At 41.7% G+C, this 22074-nt stretch overlaps 1 protein-coding gene across 2 annotated transcripts in view; it reads left to right on the top strand.

Moving 5' to 3' along the window:
* The window catches only part of atp2b2 (ATPase plasma membrane Ca2+ transporting 2), a 1022617-nt gene that overhangs the window by 144953 nt on the left and 855590 nt on the right, over positions 1-22074 (top strand). The window contains exon 2 of one of the 2 annotated variants that reach the window (XM_078414003.1): positions 2728-2797. The exons of the other annotated variant lie outside the window; for it this stretch is intronic. The gene's annotated coding sequence lies outside the window, so the exon portion shown is untranslated. The remainder of the gene's footprint in view (positions 1-2727; positions 2798-22074) is intronic. 2 annotated transcript variants of the gene reach the window in all.

Genomic DNA, 22074 nt, shown 5'->3' with positions numbered 1-22074 from the left:
CTGGTGAGGCATATCTCCAGACTGAGTAGAGCCAAGGTCAGTGACTCCATAAAGATATCTGGATTAAAAAGTACCATTGTACCTTTATAACAAAAAGCCACAGAATTCTAGTGGATGGAATGATAAAAGCAGAGAATGCTGTGAACATGCATTACCATTTTGACTATCATGTTGGTTTTAATTTTGCTATCCACATACCCTGCACTGTTATTGTCTCCATTGCTTTTAATGTTTACAAGTTGTGCTCTTGCTCAGTCTCAATGCGGACGAATGCAGACCTGAGATTACATGATAGCATTAACTCATTGTTTGTTAGTGTAGGCAATTTGTTTAAAATTGATGAATGCTTTGCTTGAAATGGAGAGAAACAATTTCAGATAAGTATGTTAACCATTTGCCCATTGTTAAGGTTTAAACCATTTCAAGTTTTATTGTTCATTCCATTTAAAAACTTCAGATGTAATGAACATTTTTTGATAACGCTGATGCTCCCAAAAATTAAAAAAATAATCTGCTTATTAGATATTATAGACATTTGGACAAGTACATGGTTAGGAAAGGTTTAGAGGGATATAGACCAAATGTGGGCATGTGGGACTGGCGTAGATGGGGCATCTTATTCAGCATGGACAAGTTGGTTCCAAGGTTGTTTCTGTGTTGTACGATCTATGCCTCTATTATAGAAGTTTAAAATTTCAGGTCAAAATATAAATATTATTTTGTATTTTGGTAATTTTGTAACTGGAAAACATAATAAACTTAAGTTTAAATATTCTAACTTGAACAAAGTTGAAGTAGTTAGTAAGTCCCGTTGGACCTTGGGCACTGGCATAACTCTAACAATGCTGTTTGAAATTGCTCATGTTCACATTATTCTGAATTCTAGTATTTGTGCACGGCCAAGTGTCTTGCCCTTAATGCTATCGTAAAATAGAAGATAAATCATATGGAAACAAGGAGGAATGGCCGCTGTCCGACTATCTGCCTATCAAAAGCCCCCCTCGCCTGTGTTCACCAATGACCAGCTATGCTTTGTCCTGCCCCTCTACCCTTCTAGCTTTCTATTCCCACACCCCTTCAATCAGCCTGAAGAAGGGTCCCGACCCGAAATGTCACCTATCCACATTCTCCAGGGATACTGCCTGACCTGCCGAGTTACTTCAGCATTTTGTGTCTATGCTTGGTAAGCCAAGCATAGGCAATTCCTTGCTTCTACAGGGAGGAATCTCATTGGGTTTTTGAGCTAAGTAGTATCCTTACTTCGCTTTCATTGACCTTGTTGCAAGTGAATTTGATATGCGTTGATTAGTCTCACTACACCTAGAAGATCGTCGCTTGGGAGGTAGTTTGAAAGCATGCTTCTGTGTTGGGAAGTCTATTTTGCATTGAGGTTGATGACACAGATAGGCAATTGAAACTATTGTTCAAGCACTTGCTTCAACATTGTGCTGTTTCAGATTCTTATATCTGATAAACTATGATAAACTATTGAAATGATGCAACTGTACTATCCAATTTAGAGCATGTTCATATTCCAGCAGCTATGTTTGACTAGAAAATGTGCAGTATTACAAATAATTGTAAGCAATAGGTATTTGACAATAGACAATAGGTGCAGGAGGAGGCCATTCAGCCCTTCGAACCAGCACCGCCATTCAATGTGATCATGGCTGATCATTCTCAATCAGTACCCCGTTCCTGCCTTCTCCCCATACCCCCTGACTCCACTATCCTTAAGAGCTCTATCCAGCTCTCTCTTGAATGCATTCAGAGAATTGGCCTCTACTGCCTTCTGAGGCAGAGAATTCCACAGATTCACAACTCTCTGACTGAAAAAGTTTTTCCTCATCTCAGTTCTAAATGGCCTACCCCTTATTCTTAAACTTAAACTGAAAAGCAAGGTGCACCCATTAATTCTTACCTTTTCACAGTAGTAGATTTTATTGAACATGGCAGGTGATGGAAGCATTCCTCATTGTTAAATTGATGTCATTGATTAACACAAGGTCATCAAAGTGGCATGGTAGAATTGCAAACTTGTTTCCGAATATATATGGACACTCCTTGACATATGCATAAACTGGGTACCCATTGTTAATTAGTGGTCGCGAATAACACGAGTACCTAAACAGGAAGGTAAATACAAGATAGCCTGTGGGCAGCACAATGGCGTAGCTGGTGGAGCTACTGCACCAGAGACCCGGGTTTGATTATCACCTTGGGTGCTGTGACTGTGGAGTTTGTACGTCCCCCCCTCTGATGGTGTGGGTTCCTCAGGTGTTCCGGTTTCCAAGCACATCCCAAAGATGTGTGTGTTTGTAGGTTAATTGGGCTCTGTAAATTGCCCCTAATGCGTAGGGAGTGGATGGGAAAGTGCAGTAACATAGAACAAGTGCAAATGGGTGATTGATCGTTGGTGTGGACTCATTGGGCCAAAGGGCCTGTTTCCTTGCTGTATCTTTCAATCACTTCAATTCTGAGATCAAAGTCTAAGCCAGTGTTTTGGCATGTTTCACCATGACAAACTTCTCAGATTTGTCCAAAATAAAAGTTTTTACCAATAAAGAGTTCAATTATTTGTCATTAATACTATTGAATCTGCAGTTATTTACTAAATCATACTAAACTGTTAACAAGTTTAATGGTTGCTTTGTTGATTTTGTCAATGTTACATTTGCTGCTGATGTATAATCAACAATTTTAATTTATTATTTCTTCTCATTTTAGGGATTTTGCCTACAAAGGTTTTGTTTCCATTCCACCTCAAGATTCTAATCTCGAGTTCTGCACTTCAATGGTAATTTTTTCCACTCATGTTTTAATATCTCAGTCTTGATTAATTACATATATTTTTGAGGAGTAATAGGTCTCAGTTCCTGCCCAAATAAGGTCAAGTATTGTTTCAGTAATTTAATAGGCATGGTAATATCTGCCCATGAAGTTTGGATAAAACTGTTCTGGAATCATGCCTAGCAGTCTTTTTCCATGATGAATTTAGACAGCACAGCTGCATTTCTTGTACATTTGGTACAAGTATCAACAAATGACTTGCACGTAAAACAAAGCAAATGCAGATTTAGCTTAAGCGCATACTGTTAATAGTCGTGCAATAACAGAACTGGTTTACTTCTAAGATTATTATCATTTATTTTGCTACTGCTTTGATCTCAAAATCCAAATTTATCCTAAGCCACTTTAAGGTCAGTTAGTGCTTTAACTCTTTCCATAGTAGGACGCATACAGATTTACGTTATGGTTTAATATAATTTGCTTTATGCTAATTGTTTTGTCGGTATTCAATTTAACGGACATGATGCAGTAAATTAAATTAGTTAATTCACTTTAACCACTGAAAGCATGTTTGTCAGCTGACCTTTTCCTAAAATCACATTAGTTATGTGAAAGCATGCTTATTGACACAGGCTACTATGAGTTTACATACCATATGTTTTGTATAAAGTGCACGTTCAAAAAGTATTGCTAGGTTGGAATATTGTAAAGGTAGGAAAGTTATGAAAGATTAAGACAATATGTGGTTTATCACATCTTTTAACTATTATATGCAATATCCTTGACCTAACTTCCTCATTATTCTTTGCAGTCCTTAATATTATGTATCACCAGATCTTCTCTGTAAATGTGATAAGTCAAATGATGTGCTCAAGAGAGCAGAATTTAGTTCTATGTTACAGAAATGGCCATTAATCAATGGCTTATTTAACCATCTTGATCATATCAAGGAAAACATTTATTTGTTGGTGCTTTTTAGATGAAGCATTTCCAACTGGTGCTAACGCGTTATACCTAATGCACATCTCCTCCCCTTCCCATTGGACATTGGCACAATGTATTGCTTCATCATGTCAGTAGGGTCGCAAATTCTGGTTAGATATGGTCTCATCACTGTCACCTATTTCAAACAACTTCACCCACTTTAATTGAATCTATCATTGGACCTTGGACATGTTCATTCTTGTAACACCTTGCCTTCTTATGACTTTTGGAGATAGAATGTCAACAAATTCATTTCCCACAAAAATGTTCAATGAAAATTTAAATATAAATTAGTTGACACTGTGATTTTTCTCCTAGATGCTCCAGACTTATCAGGAATGGTTGGCAAACCTGTTTATAAATTCATACTATAATACCAGTAATCCTGCATTCTTCTCATTGATTAAACATTATCAATATTTTTCTCAACTCAATATTCTTAAATGTTGATACAGTCACAATCATACAGCATGGAAACAAGCCATTTCCCCCAATTTATTCCAGCCACCCAAGATGTCCATTTGAACTAGTCCCATTTGAGGTTGACCCACATATCCCTCTAAATCCTTCCTATCAATTTACCTGTCCAGATGTATTTTAAATGTTATTTTACCTGCCTCAACCACTTCTTCTGGCATATCGTTACATTTACCCACTATTTTCTGCGTGAAAAATTGCCCCCTCGGGTTCCTATTATATCTTTCCACTCTCACCTTAAATCAATGGCCTCTAATTATTGATATCCAAACCTGCAGAGAAAGACTGCATTCACCCATATCAAAGCCCCTCGTGATTTTATACACCTCTAAAACATCACCCCTCGGTCTCCTATGCTCAAACGAATAAAACCCCAGCCTGCCCAATCTCTCCCAATAACTCAGTCCCTCGAGTCGGCAACATTCTTGTAAATCTTTTGCGCACTCTTTCCAACTTAATGCCATCTTGTCTATTGCAGGTTGACAAAACTGAACACATTAATCCAAGTGTGGCCTCACCTACGTATTGTTCAACTGCAACAAAACATCACAATTTTTATACCCAGTGCCCTGACTGTTGAAGGCCAGCTTGCCAAAGCTTTTCTATCTACCTCGACACCACTTTCAGGGAACTACGTACTTGTACTTCTACGACTCCCTTTTCTACAACACTCCCCAGGACCCTTTTGTTCACTATGAAAGTCCTACCCTGGTTTGACCTTCCAAAATGCAACACCTCACATTTGCTGCCTGAAGTGAACTCCATTTGCTAATCCTCAAACCTAAGTACCCAGCTGATTAAGATCCTGCTATAATTATTAATAATCTTTATCACTCTCTCAGTGCCACCTATTTTAGTGTCATCTGCAAATTTACTAACCATGCCTTGTACGTTCTCATCCAAATAATTGAGAGATGACAAACAACAATGGGCCCAAGACCGATCCATGAGGCTCACTACCAATCATGTGCCACCAGTCTGAACCACCCACTGCTTCCTACCATCAAAAACCAGAGTGCTGAAGGAACTCAGCAGGCCAGGCAGCATCTGTGGAGAGAAATGGTCAGATGAGGTCACCTCTCTTTACCAGCTTTCTCCCCTGTAATCCAAGAAGGGTCCTAACCCAAAAGATCATCTCTTCATTTCCTTCCACAAATGCTGCCTGGCCTGCTGATATCCTCCAGCACTTTGTTCTTTGCTCATGTATTTAATTAGTTCAATTTGCTAGCTCTCCTTGGATGCCCTGTGATCAACCACTGTCTTTCCAAATGCATGTATATCTTATCCCGCAGAATCCCCTACAGTAATTTCCTTATGACAGATGTTGGCCTATGAGTTATCGCTTCCAGGTTTTTCTTTGCACCCCTTCTTAAATAATGGTGCATCACGAGCTACCCACAAGTCGTCTGGCAACTGTTGCTAATAATGATGCATATATCTCAGCCAAATTCCTGTAATTTCTTCCCTAGACTCCCACAGTATTCTTCAATGCATCTGATCAGGCCTTGGAGATTTACAATATCTATGAATAAATTTATTGGCCAAGTATGTACACATACAAGGAATGTGCCTTGGTGCTCCGCTCGCAAGTAACAACTGAACATACAGTAAACAATTAAGAATAAAGCATAAAACATTAAAAACATTAAAAATACAACATTGCAGTTTAAACATGCAAGTGAAATAAGCCAGAGCAAAAAGAGGCTACAGACTTTTGGTTATTGAGTAGAGCTACTACTCGCGGAAAAAAAGCTGTTTTTATGTCTGGCTGTGGCTGCTTTGACAGTCTGGAGTCGCCTTCCAGAGGGAAGTGCTTCGAAGAGTTTGTGGCCAGGGAGAGAGGGGTCAGAGATGATCTTACCTACTCGCTTCCTGGCTCTTGCAGTGTACAGTTTGTCAATGGTGGGAAGGTTGCAGCCAACAACCTTCTCAGCTGATCAAACAATTTGTTGCAGCCTCCAGATGTCGTGCTTGGTGGCTGAGCCAAACCAGACCATGATGGAGAAGGTGAGGACGGACTCTACGATGGCAGTATAGAATTGGACCATCGTTGCCTGTGGCAGATTGTGTTTCCTCAACTGCCGCAGGAAGTACATCCTCTGTTGGGCCTTTTTGACTGTGGAGTCGATGGTGGCCCCCCATTTAAGGTCCTTGGAGATGATGGCTCCAAGATACTTAAATGACTCCACAGATGTGACTATGGTGTTGTTGATGGTGAGTGGGGGGAGGGGATGGGGAGCTCTCCTAAATTCTACAATCAGTTCTACTGTCTGAAGAGCATTGAGCTCCAGGTTGTTACGAAGGCACCAAGACACCAGCTGTGTCACTTCCCGTCTGGAGGCAGATTCCTCCCCATCCTGGATCAGTCCAATCAGGGTTGTGTTATCCGCAAACTTGAGAAGCTTGACAGAGGAGTCTGTGGAGGTGCAGTCGTTGGTGTAGAGAGAGTAAAGGAGAGGGGAGAGTACGCAGCCTTGCGGTGCTCCTATGCTGAGGGTCTGCGGGTCCGAGATGCGCTTTCCCAGCCTCACATGCTGCTTCCTGTCTGTCAGGAAGTTGATGATCCACTGACAGAGGGGTTCAGGCACAGTCAACTGGGAGAGTTTGTTGTGTAGTAGCTCTGGCACAATGGTGTTAAATGCAGAGCTAAAGTCCACAAACAGAATCCTGGCATCGGTCCCCTTGCGGTCTAGGTGCTGGAGGATGAAGTGCAGGCCTAGATTGACTGCATCATCCACCGATCTATTGGCCCATATGCAAACTGCAGAGGATCCAGCAGGGGGTTTGTGATGTTTTTCAGCTGGGCCAAAGGTCTTCATGACTACAGAGGTCAGTGCGACAGGCCTGTAGTCATTAAGACCAGTGATCCTTGTCTTTTTGGGTACAGGGACAATAGTGGAGACTTTGAAGCAGGCAGGGACAGTGCAGGTTTGCAGGGACTCGTTGAAAATGTCTGTGTAGACTGGTGCCAGTTGTTCGGCACAGAGCTTGAGGGTAGAGGGGGAAACATTGTCTGGTCCTGGAGATTTCCGGTTTTTCTGTCTCCTGAATAGGCTCTCCAGCTCCTCAATTTCTATTATTGGAGATGGAGAAATGGCCAGACTGATGTTGGGCAGCAAGGAGGGGGTGGGTGGTGAACGAGGGCCCAGTCTTTGCAGACTGGAGTCAGGCTATGAAGTGGTGATTGCAGAGGGGTGGGGGGGAAGGGGCCAGTCTTTACAGACTGGAATCAGGCTGTGAGTAGGTGTGAAGTGGTGATTGGGCAGGAGTGGGTGGCGAAGGGTTCAGTCTTTACAGAACAGAGTCAGGGTGTGTATAAGAAAATAACTGCAGATGCTGGTACAAATCGAAGGTATTTATTCACAAAATGCTGGAGTAACTCAGCAGGTCAGGCAGCATCTCAGGAGAGAAGGAATGGGTGACGTTACGGGTCGAGACCCTTCTTCAGACTGAAGTCAGGGTGTGAGTAGGTGTGAAGTGGTAATGATGTGGTTGGGGGGGGGGGGGGATCCCCAGGGTTATGTTTGTGTTTCTCAAACCTGCAGTCGAACTCATTCAGGTCATTGGTCAGCTGATGATTGTCCAAGGAGAGGGGGGCTTTCCTCTTGGAGCTGGTGATTTCTTGCAAGCCCTTCCAAACTGAGGAAGAGTCATTAGCTGAGAACTTGCTCCTCAGCTTCCCGGAGTACCTTTCCTTGGAAGCTCTGATTCCTCTTCTCAGCTTGTACTTTGCCTGCCTGTAGTGGTCTGCATCCCTGCTCTTGTAAGCCTCATCTTTTGACCGGTGGAGCTATCCGAGTTCTGCTGTGAACCAGGCTTGTCGTTGTTGAACTTCAAAACATCCAGCATCTCTTCTACTGTAATGCTGACTATCCCCCAAGACATCCCCTTCAACTTTCCTGAGTTCCCTCATCTTCATGCTGTTCTCGATGGTTAAAACATGTTATTGGATAATAGATTAACATTTTTCGCTTATCACCAAGTCAAAATCATGATCTGCCTCTCTTACAGCACTGTAGGATGGCTTTTGTTGTCTGCAGTGGTTCATAAAGGTGGTCTTCACTTCCTTCATATGGGCATCTCTGAGTTGCCGGTAAATATGTCCTTGTAGTGGTGCCCACAGTCCATGAATTAAACAAACACAGGAGTGGCTTTGGGAGGTCACTTTTAAAATAAATACCTTATTAAGATAAAATGTATTCATGAACAATATGAACTGAACAAAATCTAGTTTTCAGGACTAGGTTCAATACGATTGAAGTTTTCATTTACTCATTGAAAATGATTGCAAATCCAGCTCAAAGTTATTTATGGGAGGGGGAGGGCTTTGTCAGTAACACTTGTTCAAGGCATTTTTATGATTGTGCAGGTAAGTGGATAAGATTAATAATGTTTAGAATTATTATATAATGTATCAGTTTCAATTTGTAACAAAAGAGATGTTTAATGTTCTACATCCCAAGAAAAGGCACCGATAGAAAGGAAATGAGGAGGAATTTCTTTCGTCAGAGGGTGGTGTATTTGTGGAATTTATTGCTGCAGAAAAGGCTGTGGAGGCCGTCATTGGACATTTTTAAGATGGAGATTGATAGATTCCTGATTTGTATGGGTGTCGGGGGTTATGGGGAGATTGCAGGAGAATAAGGTTGAGAGGGGAAGATAGATCAGCGAAGTCGAATTGAAGGGCCGAATGGCCTAATTCTGCTCCTACAATTTATGAACTTATGAAGAATGTAAATTTTATTTGAATATTTTGTTGTTTCTTCATAGATGAGCAACTGTTAATTTATTTATATTTTGTAGAAAAAAAGATATTGGAAGATTCTGTTGTAAATAAGTTCACTTAATCTGATCAATGTTTTTTTGTGCTGCAGAGTGATGGGAAGTGGTTGCCTTATGGTTTTGGGCTAGATGCAGCACATCTATCTATATACTAAAACTCTTGTTTGGTTGTTTGTTCCTGAACTACAGCCAAAACGGTACACGATAGCGTGACAACTTTAGGCCCACCTTACTCACCGTTGCCCCTTTGGTGCTAATGGAAGAAGTTTCATTGAAATTGGTGTTATATTTTTTAAGTTATTCACATTTTAAAGTTTAAACTATCTCCTAGGGAAGGAGGGGGGAGGAGGGAGGGAGGATAAAGGGGGTTGATGGGGATGGAGTGGGGAGGGGGAAAGGGGAGGGAGGAGAGGGGAGGGGAGAAGAGGGGAGGGGAGAAGAGGGTGCTGCACCAATGCAGTAGAGGTATGGCCCAATGGGTCCACTTGGTCGTTTAATTATATACGCAGATACAAGTGTAAGTCATACTTTTTTATGTTTGTGAAATGAGTTTGGACTGGTTCTGGATATCATGATGAATGTTGATACAAAATGCTGGAGTAACTCAGCGGCAGCATTTCTGGAGAGAAGGAATGGATAACGTTTCGGGTCGAGACCCTTCTTCAGACTGGTTCAGCAATTCAGAGAGATCAGCAATTCTTTCCTAATGATGAATGTTAGTAGATGGTATATTATAATGATGACATGTAATTTGAACTGAACTGTTAATATTGTGATTTGAATGGTGGTGATGGTGGGTATTTAATTTAACTGCATGTTATCTTCCGTCTATTATTTCTCTTGCAACTTCCCAGTGGACTTTTATCATCACGTGAAGTCTATTAAAAAAAAAATTAAAGGACTGTTTTCTTGATTTTATGTATGCATATGTAACATCAATTGCAAAGTTAGTAGTCTTCTCCAATTTCATTCCATTAAAAATTGACTGAAATTTCATTTTAGGTATGTGGTTTGGTAAGTTAATTGACATCTGTAAATTGCCCTGAGTACATAGCGGGTAATAGAATCTGGGGGAAATTGATAATAATAAAAATGTCATTAATATGCGCAATTGCTCAAGGGCAGCACAATGGCACAGTTGATTAATGAATGAATGATACTTTTATTAGAGCTCTGCCTCACAGTGTCAGAGACCCGGCTTCGATACTGACCTCGTGTGTTGTCTGTGTGGAGTTTGCACATTCTCCCTGCGACTGCGTGGGTTTCCCCCAGGTGTTCTGATTTTGTAACACATCCCAAAGATGTGCGGGTTTGTAAGAACATTGGCCTGTGTGAATTATGTGTAGGGAATGTATGCAGAAGGGGAATAACGGAACTAGTATGAACGGTTTACCGATGTTCAGCATGGACTAGGTGGGACTAAGGGACTGGTTTCAATGCTGTATCTTTCAATCAATCTATTAATGCAGTGTTAGTGGTTAGTAGACACAAAATGCTGGAGTAACTCGGCGGCAACATCTCGGGAGCGAAGGAATGGGTTGGAGAGATGGATTGAGTGACGTTTCAGGTTGAGACTCTTCTTCAGACCAGTGTTAGTGGTTGATGGCCAGAGTGGACTCAGAGCTGAAGGGTCTCAATCTGAGCTGCATTACTTTGAGTCTTTGAGTTACTCGGCAGCACTGCAAAATGTAAAGCATCTGTCCTATGTTGTACGGCTCTGACCCATCTAAACTCAGAAGATAGGTTGAACTTCTGATCTCTGATTAAATGATTTCTCTGCTCAGATGATGGTGTAAATATTATAATTGGTCATAGCCAGTTGTTGTTACTATTAGATATGCAGTTGTCTTTGTATGAATTGAATCAATCCTAATTGTGTCGGCCTTAATGGATGTAAAAGTCAGTGAATAGACCTTTGGCTTGGGAAAGAAAAATGGTCATTTGGGCTAAGTCTGAGATAATAGTTGAAATCCAGATCTTAATAAATGCTTTAAAGAATAGAAATAACAGGCAGAAAGTTTGTTGAAAAAATGATTAACATTCACTGAAAGAGCTATCTTAAACGTTAAACGTATCTCAATTTAGGGGTGAGTCATAGAGCTACTGAGAATTTTCAGCTTTGTGACTCATTTCTGCTGAAAATAAGCAGAATTAAATGTTCAGATTTACCATGAAGTATATAAAAACCTGCTCTTTGCACATTGCAAGCGCAGAAATGTTGTTCGACAGCCTGACAATCATGTCAAAAGAGAGAAATTATGAAAAATTATTCCACTCTTGAGTCCACTTGAGTTTATAAATCAAAAATATGCTTTTCAAATTGTTTGCAGCATAATTTTTGACTGAACTATGTACTTGGAGCAATTAGAATGTAGCGATTTTCATAATTTGATTATATACAGATCCTGAGTACACCAATAAATTAGCCAAATAGTAATGACTGTCTTGGCCTGTCCAATAATTATAGATTCCATGTGTAAATGATTATGGTTGGTGAATAAAGTCATGATAAGATGATAAGGTTTCATGTCAATAATTTTTGTATTTCAAATCACAATCCAGTACCAGCGGCAATGTTAACACTGTACTTTTGTCACATTAAACTCTGCTCTTCATTAAAATGATTACAAATTTCCTTTTCCATCCAATGTCGAGAATAGATAAACAAATTACATCATACTTACTATAATAATTGCAAAGTTGCATTCTTGTCACTGAACATAGATTGAGTCTCACTCCAGAGACTTGAACATATACGGGCCATTCTTAGTCATGTGTGTGACCACAAATGTGAAAATCTGTGGAATACATCTCTTCTAATTCTGAAAGCATTGCAGATATATTGTTTTGTACTATATATATGACTTATATATGTCGAAGTTTATCAAGTGAAATTTTTATATGTTATGCTGACAATGTTTGTTTAGGGTCAGAGGTCAAGCACGACTGGTCATGTGTGTGACCATGTGAGGTCACACGCGACGATGTGAGGTCACACATGTGACGAAGAATGGCCCTCAATATGTTGGTGCGTCAGTGCAGTGCTGAGGGAATGCAGCACAGGAGGAGTGTCAAGTTTTGTATGGAATTTTCAATTTAGGTATTTGTACAAGATTAAATTTTTGGAGAAGGACGGAGGTGCCTTATCCAATTCTTCATCCTTTACCCATCATTCAAACTGATTATTTGACTGTTGTTTATTGTTAGGCATGAGAGATGGTCAATTTTCAGATTTCCTCACATTTTCAGAGGTCAAGAGATGGTCAGTTTTCAGATTTCCTCACGTTATAACAATGACTATACCTCAAAAGTATTTCATTGGCTTTACAGGGCTTGTAAACATCCTAAGATCATCACAGGCACCTAATAACTAGGAACTGCAGATGCTCATTTACAAAAGAAAAGACGCAAAATGCTGGAGTAACTCAGCAGGTCAGGTAGCATCCTGGGAGAACATGAATTGGTGATGATTTGGGTCAGGACCCTTCTTCAGACCCAAAATATCATCCATCCTTGAGTCTGAATAAGGGTCCCAGCGCTAAATGTCAACCACCCATTTTCTCCTGAGATGCTGCCTGACACGCTGAGTTACTCTGGGACTTTGTTTTTTCTTTCACCAAATACCTAAGTTCTTTTTTGGTGTGTCATTCAGATGACATTAATGTTGGCATTATCAGAGGCACTAAATCAAAGCAAAGTCTTCTCTCAATGATTGACTTTGCCTTTTATTTATTTATTGGAATATGCATTGCTTGTATTTCAGAAATTTTGTTCTCAAAAAAGGGACTATTATGCTAGAAAATATATGAACACATAAGAACATAAATAGGAGCAGAGAAGGCCATCTGCCTCTAATGCCTGCTCTGCCATTAAACAAGATCATGGCTGATTTTCAACCTTGTCTACTCCTGTGATTCCCCAAATTGGCAATAAATCCATTGATCTTCCTTGACAAAGATCAATGACAAAGAGTGCAAAGTCCTATAGCGTGGAGAAGTTTATTTATCTGCATGTAAGCATATTTTAAATAAATTATTAAGAAGTTAATTGCTTTTAATACAGGGCATTCTATTGATAATGCTACCTGTTATTTGCCTTAGCATGCAGCCACACAGCAGATCCTACAGTCATAAAACATGAAACTTGATTTGTGACTGTGCAAAACTAAAAGTGAATTGAGCGAAAACACATTTGGATGAAGGATTGCAACCTACTGACCTCTCTTTAGGGAGAAAGCTTATTGTTTGTTCCCATATTTTAATAAAGATTTCTCAAACATTTAATGCTGCATGGTTATAATTGTCAAGTATTTTACTGGTGGGTGAGATTAGTGATCTGCTGCTGTTTTTGTGCTATTCTCAGGTTAGAGGATTCTAAAACTAGAGGGCATCGGCTTAAGGTGAGAGGGGAGAGATTTAAGAGGGACCTCGGAAGCAAACGTTTCATTCAGAGGGTCATCTGCATCGGGAACGAGCCATCTGAGGAAGCTATTGAAGCGGGTACAATTACAGTATGACTAAAAGTCATATGGAATATTTGGATAGGGATGCTTTAGTGAGATATGGGTCTAACCCAGAATGCCATGGACAAGTTGGGCTGAAGGGCCTGTTTCCATGATGTATGGTTGCATGGCACTGCTTGGGTTTGAAAATAAATCAGTGTTAAATAAAATCTTAAGTATTATTGGTGACTGCAGAACCATGAACTGAAGTAAAATTAATTGTTAAGGTTAATGGAAATAGTACGTAGATCAAAACCTTTTAATTGGTTTACGGTCATAGCTCTTTGCAGTGAATGCTCAAAATAGACTTAAAGTCACATGGGAACCATTTAATTGAATGCACCTTGTACAGCATTATATTCTGAAAACAATATTGCTAATAACTGTTATTCTCTATATTATGCAATTAATTGAATTCTAAATAATTCTTATTTCATAATTATCACATAACTAAGCTGACCTGCAAAATGTTGTAATTGCTCAGGAAACAGTGAAGTCTGCAATATGATCTGACATTTCGGCTTGCACGGCCATCACATGTCTCCTTCCAGGGCAGTACCACTGGTTCATTACAGCAAGAAAGTAGTGAACTCTCTGGGATGAAAGACTTTGTGCACCCACTAGTGGCTTAATGACTGTGTTTGCACTTTGCTCCCACAGTTATGTGCCCACACAACTGTTGCTCAAGCCCAGATAGTGCAGCCTGCCGCTGAGTCACCTTAGTCCAGGACACGGAGGTTTGAAGGTTAATTGGCTTCTGTAAATTGTCTCCAGTGTGTAGGATAGAACTAGTGTTTGGTTGATCGGTGGTCAGCATGGACTTGGTTGGCCGAAGGGCCTGTTTACACACTCTATCTCTCAACTAAACTGTTGGTAATGCACAGTAACATCATGGTGCATCCGTTGAAAGGAAGTAGCTTTCCACCAACCTTCTTGTAGCCACTTCAAGAGCAATAGAAATTGTAAACTCAGAAGCCAAAGTTGTCATTAAAGCATGAGATGATTTATGTTTGCTATCATTGAAAGTGTAACTTCCCATTGATTTTAAATATCATATATTTATGTGAAATATATTTTATGTTGCCCAGGACACACAGCTATTAGTGTCAATGAAATCTGTGGCAGAGCTGATAAAAAAAGTCGTGTTACTGCCTATGTTGATGGCGAAACTCCTATCTTTGAGGTACGAAGCGAACCAGCTCAGGGCAGTGCCATCAATGCCAACCGCGTACCGGAGACGGTCAATAAGGATGGTGTGGTCCAATGTATCGAACGCTGCGCTGAGGTCGAGAAGGAGCAGGATTGCACAGTCGCCGGAGTCGATGGCGAGAAGCTGGTCGTTGTGTACCTTCAACAAGGTAGACTCTGTGCTGTGGTGGGCTCTGAAACCTGACTGGAAACTTTCCAGGATGGTGTTTTGGTGCAGGTAGTTATGCTTTAGAAGTGTTGCAAAGAAAATTCTGATAACTCGAGACGAGGATCCACGAGAAGCATAAACTATAGATTAGTAAACCTAGTGTATGTGGTGAGACAGTTACGTGAGAGGACATAAAATGGTAAGATGTACAGTGTTTGTTGGTGTTTGTCCTTCGGGTTCGAAGATGACCATGACTTCACTTTCAATCTTATTATTTCGACCGCTCATTGGGATCCCCGCCAGCTGCGGTATGCTGGCTGAGGTTGAAGTCATGACTTGCGCTTGACTTGGATTTAAGTGAGGGGGAGTTGCGCAGATCGCCGGCCTCACTCTCTTGTCCCGGCCTATCGGGTTGCAGCAGCAAGACATAGTCGGGAAGGCTGGGGACAGGTCAGGATGCAGTGGATGGTCAGAAATGCCCTACGTATCTCACTCTGCCCTGTTTGCGATCCACGACGCTTTGCTGGGATCGTCTTTCTGCCCGTTGAACCTTCTGGTGGTTTCCTTCATGCAATCAGCCGAACCCTGGCTTGAGATGCTAGGCAGACAAGCCCTAAGCCGCTGGAACCAACGACTTGACGACTGTACTTGTGGCATGCACACAAGACAGTGGAGACATCGTGGGGGCGGGGACAGTCCTGCGGCTGATCCCATGGCTTGGGGGGACGGTCGAGACCGGGGCTGTTCTTCCCGGGCGGTGGTCCGCAGCCCCACGGGCGGGGAGCGCCGGCTGCTGCTGCTCCGCAAGCCCCGGGTACGGGCCCCAGGCCGCTGGCTTGAGCCTCCCTGGGGTGCCGGCGAGGTGTACAATATGTACAATATGTACAGTATGTGTATTTCAAAAGACAGATGTTGGGAATAGAGCCAGAGACATAGTCTATACAGATTTTAGCCTATAGGATTGCTTGTGGTAGGTTAGATCGTTTGTGTCCTCGTGGAGGTGCCCAACAGGATACCGAGTTGGCTTCGTGGCTGGAAGCAGAGTGATGGTGGAAGATTGCTTTTGGGACTGGAGGTCTGTGAATAGTGCGTCACTTGGGGTCCATGTTAGGCCCACTGCTGTCTCATCTGAAGAAATGAATTCGATAGGGATGTCAAGGTATGATTAGCAAGTTTGGACATGTAAGGTTGTGACGCTGAAGCAGAATAGGACCTTCACGTTGAATGGAAAAGCCCCGGAGAGAATCCACGAGTACAATACTTAATTCCCAAAAAATGGCATCATGGGTAGATAGTGGTGAAGGTGGCTTTTGGCACGTTGACTTTAATCATTCGGATAATTCAATGTAGAATTGTAACATATGTTACAGTTGTACATGACATTGGTCGCATATGTATTCTGTTCAGTTTAGTCATCCTATTTCAGAAAAGATAGCATTAAGATGGAAGTTTGTGCAGAGAAAATTTACGTGGATGTTCCTAGTACCCGTGGACATGAGCAATAGAAATAAGTTGGGCAGGCTAGAACTTTATTCTCTGGTGTGCAGGAGACATTATTCTTTGTTCATCTGGATTGTGGTGCTCTTTGGTCTGTACAAAACCTCTTGGGCTCCCAGCTCAGTTGAAATGTTCAAGAGGGAATGTTGGCCCATTCCAGACTGCAGGGCAACATGAGAGGAGGGACTCGGCGGGGGGCACCGAGAACAATGGTGGGACCGGGCAGAGGGCCACCGAGAACAAAGAGGGACTCAAGGGAGGTCGCCGCGAACAAAGATGGGACCCGTCAGAGGGCCACCATGAACAGGGGGATCTCGGGGAGGTCGCTGATAACAAATGGAGATCCAATGGGGGATGGCAGGAACTAAGGGGGCCCAGCGGGTGTGGGGGATGGGTTCCTGTGTTTCCATTCCCCTTTAAAAATGACTTCGGGCACAGAGGGTGGTGGATATGTGGAATGAATTGCTGGTTGAGGCACGTACAATAACACGATTTTACTGACATTTGGGCAGGTACATGGACGAGGAAGGTTTGGAGTGATAAAGGCAAACTTGGACAAATAGGGCTGGCTCAGGTAGGGCAGGTTGGTCGACAAGTCTACGTTTGGCCGAAGCACCTCTGTCTGTGCTGTGTGACTTCCGTGTTTATGCCACGCAGCGAGAGAGAAATAATCTGAAAAGGTCTACAGGCACGGTAGCGCAGCGGTAGAGTTGCTGCTTTACAGCGAATGCAGCGCCGGAGATTCAGGTTCGATCCTGACTACGGGTGCTGCACTGTAAGGAGTTTGTACGTTCTCCCCGTGACCTGCGTGGGTTTTCTCCGAGATCTTCGGTTTCCTCCCACACTCCAAAGACGTACAGGTATGTAGGTTAATTGGCTGGGTAAATGTAAAAATTGTCCCTAGTGGGTGTAGGGGATCGCTGGGCGGCACGGACTTGGAGGGCCGAAAAGGCCTGTTTCCGGCTGTATATATATGATGATATGATATGATATGATATTGTCATATGTCCCAAAAAGGAACAATGACATTCTTGTTCGCAGCAGCACAACAGATATGTAAACATAATATTTTGTAAAACCCATAGTAAACAACAAAAAGATAGTTCAGTATATATATAAAAAACAAACAGAAAAATAAATAGACCATATTTATATAGACATAGACCAAAGATAATGTTTCCAAGTCTATATTGTTTGGAGCCTATTTGGAGGTTGTAGTGTTTAATGGTCTTATGGTCGTTGGGAAGAAGCTGTTCCTGAACCTGGACATTACAGTTTTCAGGCTCCTATACCTTCTTCCTGATGGCAGGAATGAAATGAGAGCGTGACCAGGGTGGTGTGGGTCTCTGATGCTGGCTGACTTTTTGATGCAGCAACTCTTGTAGACCCCATCTATAGTGGGGAGGTCAGTACCTGTGATGGACTGGGCAGTTTTCACACTTTTTGCAATTGTATTCCCTCCTGGGTGTTTGAGTTGCTGAAACAGGCTGTGGTGCAACCAGCCAATATGCTCTCCACTGTACACCTGTAGAAGTTCAAGAGAGTATTCGTTGACATACCAAATTTCCTCAATCTTCTTAGAAAGTAGAGGCATTGATGGGTTTTCTTTATAATTGCTTCAATGTGCTGGGTCCAGTATAGGTCTTCGGAGATGTGCATGCCCAGGTATTTGGAGCTTTTAAAGGGCCTGTCCCAGTTACGTGATTTTTAAGGCGACTGTCAAGATTCTTGTTGAGGTAGGAGTTGATATGGACCATAACCAACCTCTCGAAGCACTCATATCACCATGGAGTTTAGTTCCACCGGTTGGTAGTCAATGAGGCATGTCACCTTATTCTTCTTGGGCACTGGTATGATTGATGGCCTTTTAAAGCAGATGGGAACCTCAGGCCTCAGTAATACGAGGTTGAAGATGTCCGCATAAACTCCAGCTAGTTGGTCTGCGCAGGTTTTAAGAACACGACCAGGTGTACCACCAGCACCAGATGCTTTCAGGGTGCATCCTCCTGAAGGATCTTCTGACATTGGCTACTACGCTAGATGACTACAGAATGACATTTGCATGGTTGAGCTTCAACCAATTTTTAATGTATGTTTTCTAACTCCACTTGTAGCAAGAAGATGAACTTGCTCGGCTTATAAGTGAAATAATAAACGTCATATGGTAATAGTTCTTAAACAAATTAAAGGAACCTTAAGGGCAATTTGCTTGAGTTAGGGTAGACAAGCAAAGGACATCTTTTGCAACATCTGTTGGGTCATTGAAAGATCAACCTCTGGTTCCACATTTAAGGAAATGATTGGTCAATGTGTTCCTGGTTCATCTTCTAGAGTACTTGTTTTCTCAGCATTTGGAAAAAGTTATTGTCATGTGTATGTCATTGAGCATGTCACTGGTTCATTCTTAAGGTGGAATTATCAGCAAAATGCAATGCATGAAGACTGAGCTTAAAAAAACCCAGACTGTTGTTTGGAAAGGCATTTGCTGTCTTGGTTAAAGTATGGTTCAGTTGATCTATGATCCGCAACAGTTAGAATATTTCCTTTTATTATATGCATGGTACAGCTTCAACTATTTATCAATGCCTGTAAGGCAGAGATACATAGGTAGATTCTTGATTAGTACCAGTGTTGCAGTGCTAATTTTTAAGGTGTCGTTGCTGTCACTGGTGCCGGAGCGGCTGCTGTCAAATTCCCCGCTAGTTAAAATTTCCCCGTGCGCCCCGGCAGCACCGCACCCCTGATTAGTACGGGTGTCGGGTTATCGGGAGTAGGCAGGAGATTGGGGTTAGGAGAGATAGATCAGCCATAATTGAATGATGGAGGAGACTTGATGGGCCGAATGGCCTAATTTTGCTCCTATCCTTATATATATATATATATATATAAGGATAGGAGCAAAATTAGGCCATTCGGCCCATCAAGTCTCCTCCATCATTCAATTATGGCTGATCTATATATATATATATACATGAGTCATGTATAACATGTATATAAGTGACTGCTGGCTGTGACATAATGTGGCGATTGTTGAATACAAGTTCACTAAGTGTTTGATCAAGGAATAGACATGTGGCTGAGGTTGAGGAAACAAGGCAGTGTTGAGGGAAGCCATAATGTTGTGGAATTGGGTATAGTGCAGTGCCTGCATTAAATCATCATAGAACATAATTAGTAAGTGCATTTCAGCATGTGGCTGATTTGAGGGGAAGGAAAGTCACTGGGGACCGCAACTTATGGTAATGAATTGCATTGAAATATATTGGACATTTTGCTGACAACATGACCTTGGGGAATATTCAATAATATTGTTCAATGGCATACACATCACAACAAACCTTTTCATACAATGACGTACATTTTGGGGCCAATTACCGTAGGTTGCCATCACTGCACTATGGTGCCCATATTACTGTGTGTGATTCAGCATGGTGATAGGACAGACAGATGTGGCACAGTCAGCATGACTCCAGTTGAAGCAAAAAGTTAACTCTGCTCAACATATCAAGTCTGATTCTGATATCTTTACTAATGGTTTAGTTTAGAGATACAGCGCAGAGATACGCCCTTCGGCCGACCGGGTCCACACTGACCAGCGATACCCGCACATTAATATGACCCCACACACACACACTAGGGACAATTTTACATTTATACCAAGCCAATTAATCTCCAAACCTGAACATCTTTGGAGTGTGGGGGGAAACCGAAGATCCCTGTGAAAACCCATGCAGGTCATGGGGAAAATGTACAAACTCCGTACAGACAAGCACCCATAGTCAGGATTGAACCTGTGTATCTGGCGCTGTAAGGCAGTAGCTCTACCGCTAAGCTACCCCCTAATGTAACTAGAGAAAATATGTCTTCCAAATAAAGTGTTTGTTCAGACTCTAGGGTCGTGTGAAAGAGGATGAATGATGAACACCCACAAAGTGAAGGAATAATGGCTGCATCAGACTATTCAAGCCATCTTTTCAGGAAGCATTAACCATATAACCATATAACAACTACAGCACGGAAACAGGCCCGTTCGGCCCTACCAGTCCATGCCGACCACTCTCTGACCTAGTCTCATCTACCTGCTCTCAGACCATAACCCTCCAATCCCCTCTTATCCATATACCTATCCAATTTACTCTTAAATAATAAAATCGAGCCTGCCTCCACCACTTCCACCGGAAGCACATTCCATACAGCCACCACCCTCTGAGTAAAGAAGTTACCCCTCATGTTACCCCTAAACTTTTGTCCCTCAATTCTGAAGCCATGTCTCCTTGTTGGAATCTTCCCCACTCTCAAAGGGAAAAGCCTACCCACGTCAACTCTGTCCGTCCCTCTTAAAATTAAAAAAACCTCTATCAAGTCCCCCCTCAACCTTCTACGCTCCAAAGAATAAAGACCCAACCTGTTCAACCTCTCTCTGTAGCTTAAGTGCTGAAACCCAGGCAACATTCTAGTAAATCTCTGTACCCTCTCCATTTTGTCGACATCCTTCCTATAATTTGGCGACCAGAACTGCACACCATACTCCAGATTCGGCCTCACCAATGCCTTGTACAATTTTAACATTACATCCCAACTTCTATATTCGAAATTGTTAAACATTGTTAAATGTTATCATGAGCACCTCAGCTGGGTGATGTGCAATTGGAAAGTCGTATCCCAAAATGGCACTGTATTCATCCTTACCGCCAGGGGCAAATCCTCAAGGATCATCACTGGGGAAAAAAATAAGTGGTACTGATCCCTTAGGGAGATTATCGGCTTGGTTTTTCCAAAATATTGTACAGGAGAATACTGCAGCCTTACAATACGATACGATGTGATGGAACTTTATTTATTCCTGGAGGGAAATTGATCTGCCAACAGTCAAAAAGCCACGAAATACATGAAGCAGAAAATACATGAAAACACAAAATACATCAATTTAAATGAGTATTAAAATGTATCAGAATTCAGAACTTTGTGCCAAGACAGTTTCATTTGGTGCTGTTCCATCCAAGATTTCAGAGGTCTTCGTGAGTCACTGATGTACCACAATTACATCACAAATAGCTCAACAAAATAGCAATTGAATCTGTTGTCATTTACCAGAAAGTAATTTCCCAAAGTTTCCTTTTGTGGTTAGCAATGAAGAGAGGTGTTTGGCTGATTTCCCCCGTCATGAATCTCAACATCGTTAATCTTCTTGATGTCCATGACCAATCTGATAATATTTTATTCACTGAAGCCCAAGTTGTTGTTCCATGAGCAAATGTGGAGTAAGGAGCAATATTATAGGAGTCATTTTCTGTTATGTCATCCCATAGTTATAATACAGTTGTAAATGCTATTTATGATATTTTTTGTCCCATATATCTCAGACTTTTTGCTGTTTCCATAGCTTTGTGGTGAGAGGGGCAAAATCTAAAAGAGATGTATGGGACAAGTTTTATTTTTAAACAGAGGAAAGCGGGTGCCTGGAGAACACTGCCAGGGGTGGTGGAGGAAGCAGGTAGGCCAGTGGCATTTAAGAGGCTTTTAGATGGCCGCAAGGACATGTGGGGAATTATGGGATATTAATCATGTGCAGGCAGAGAAGTTGTGTTTAATATGTCACCTTGTTTAGCATGAACAATGTGGGCCAAAGGGCCTGTTCCTGTGCTGAATTTTTCTATGTTCTGTTTTTCTTTAAGTAAAATCACAC

This window comes from Rhinoraja longicauda, chromosome 17 (genome assembly GCF_053455715.1).
Source record: "Rhinoraja longicauda isolate Sanriku21f chromosome 17, sRhiLon1.1, whole genome shotgun sequence".
Classification (NCBI taxonomy): Eukaryota; Metazoa; Chordata; class Chondrichthyes; order Rajiformes; family Arhynchobatidae; genus Rhinoraja; species Rhinoraja longicauda.
Note: the sequence above shows the minus strand (reverse complement) of the source record. Positions and strands in the feature narration are given on the sequence as shown.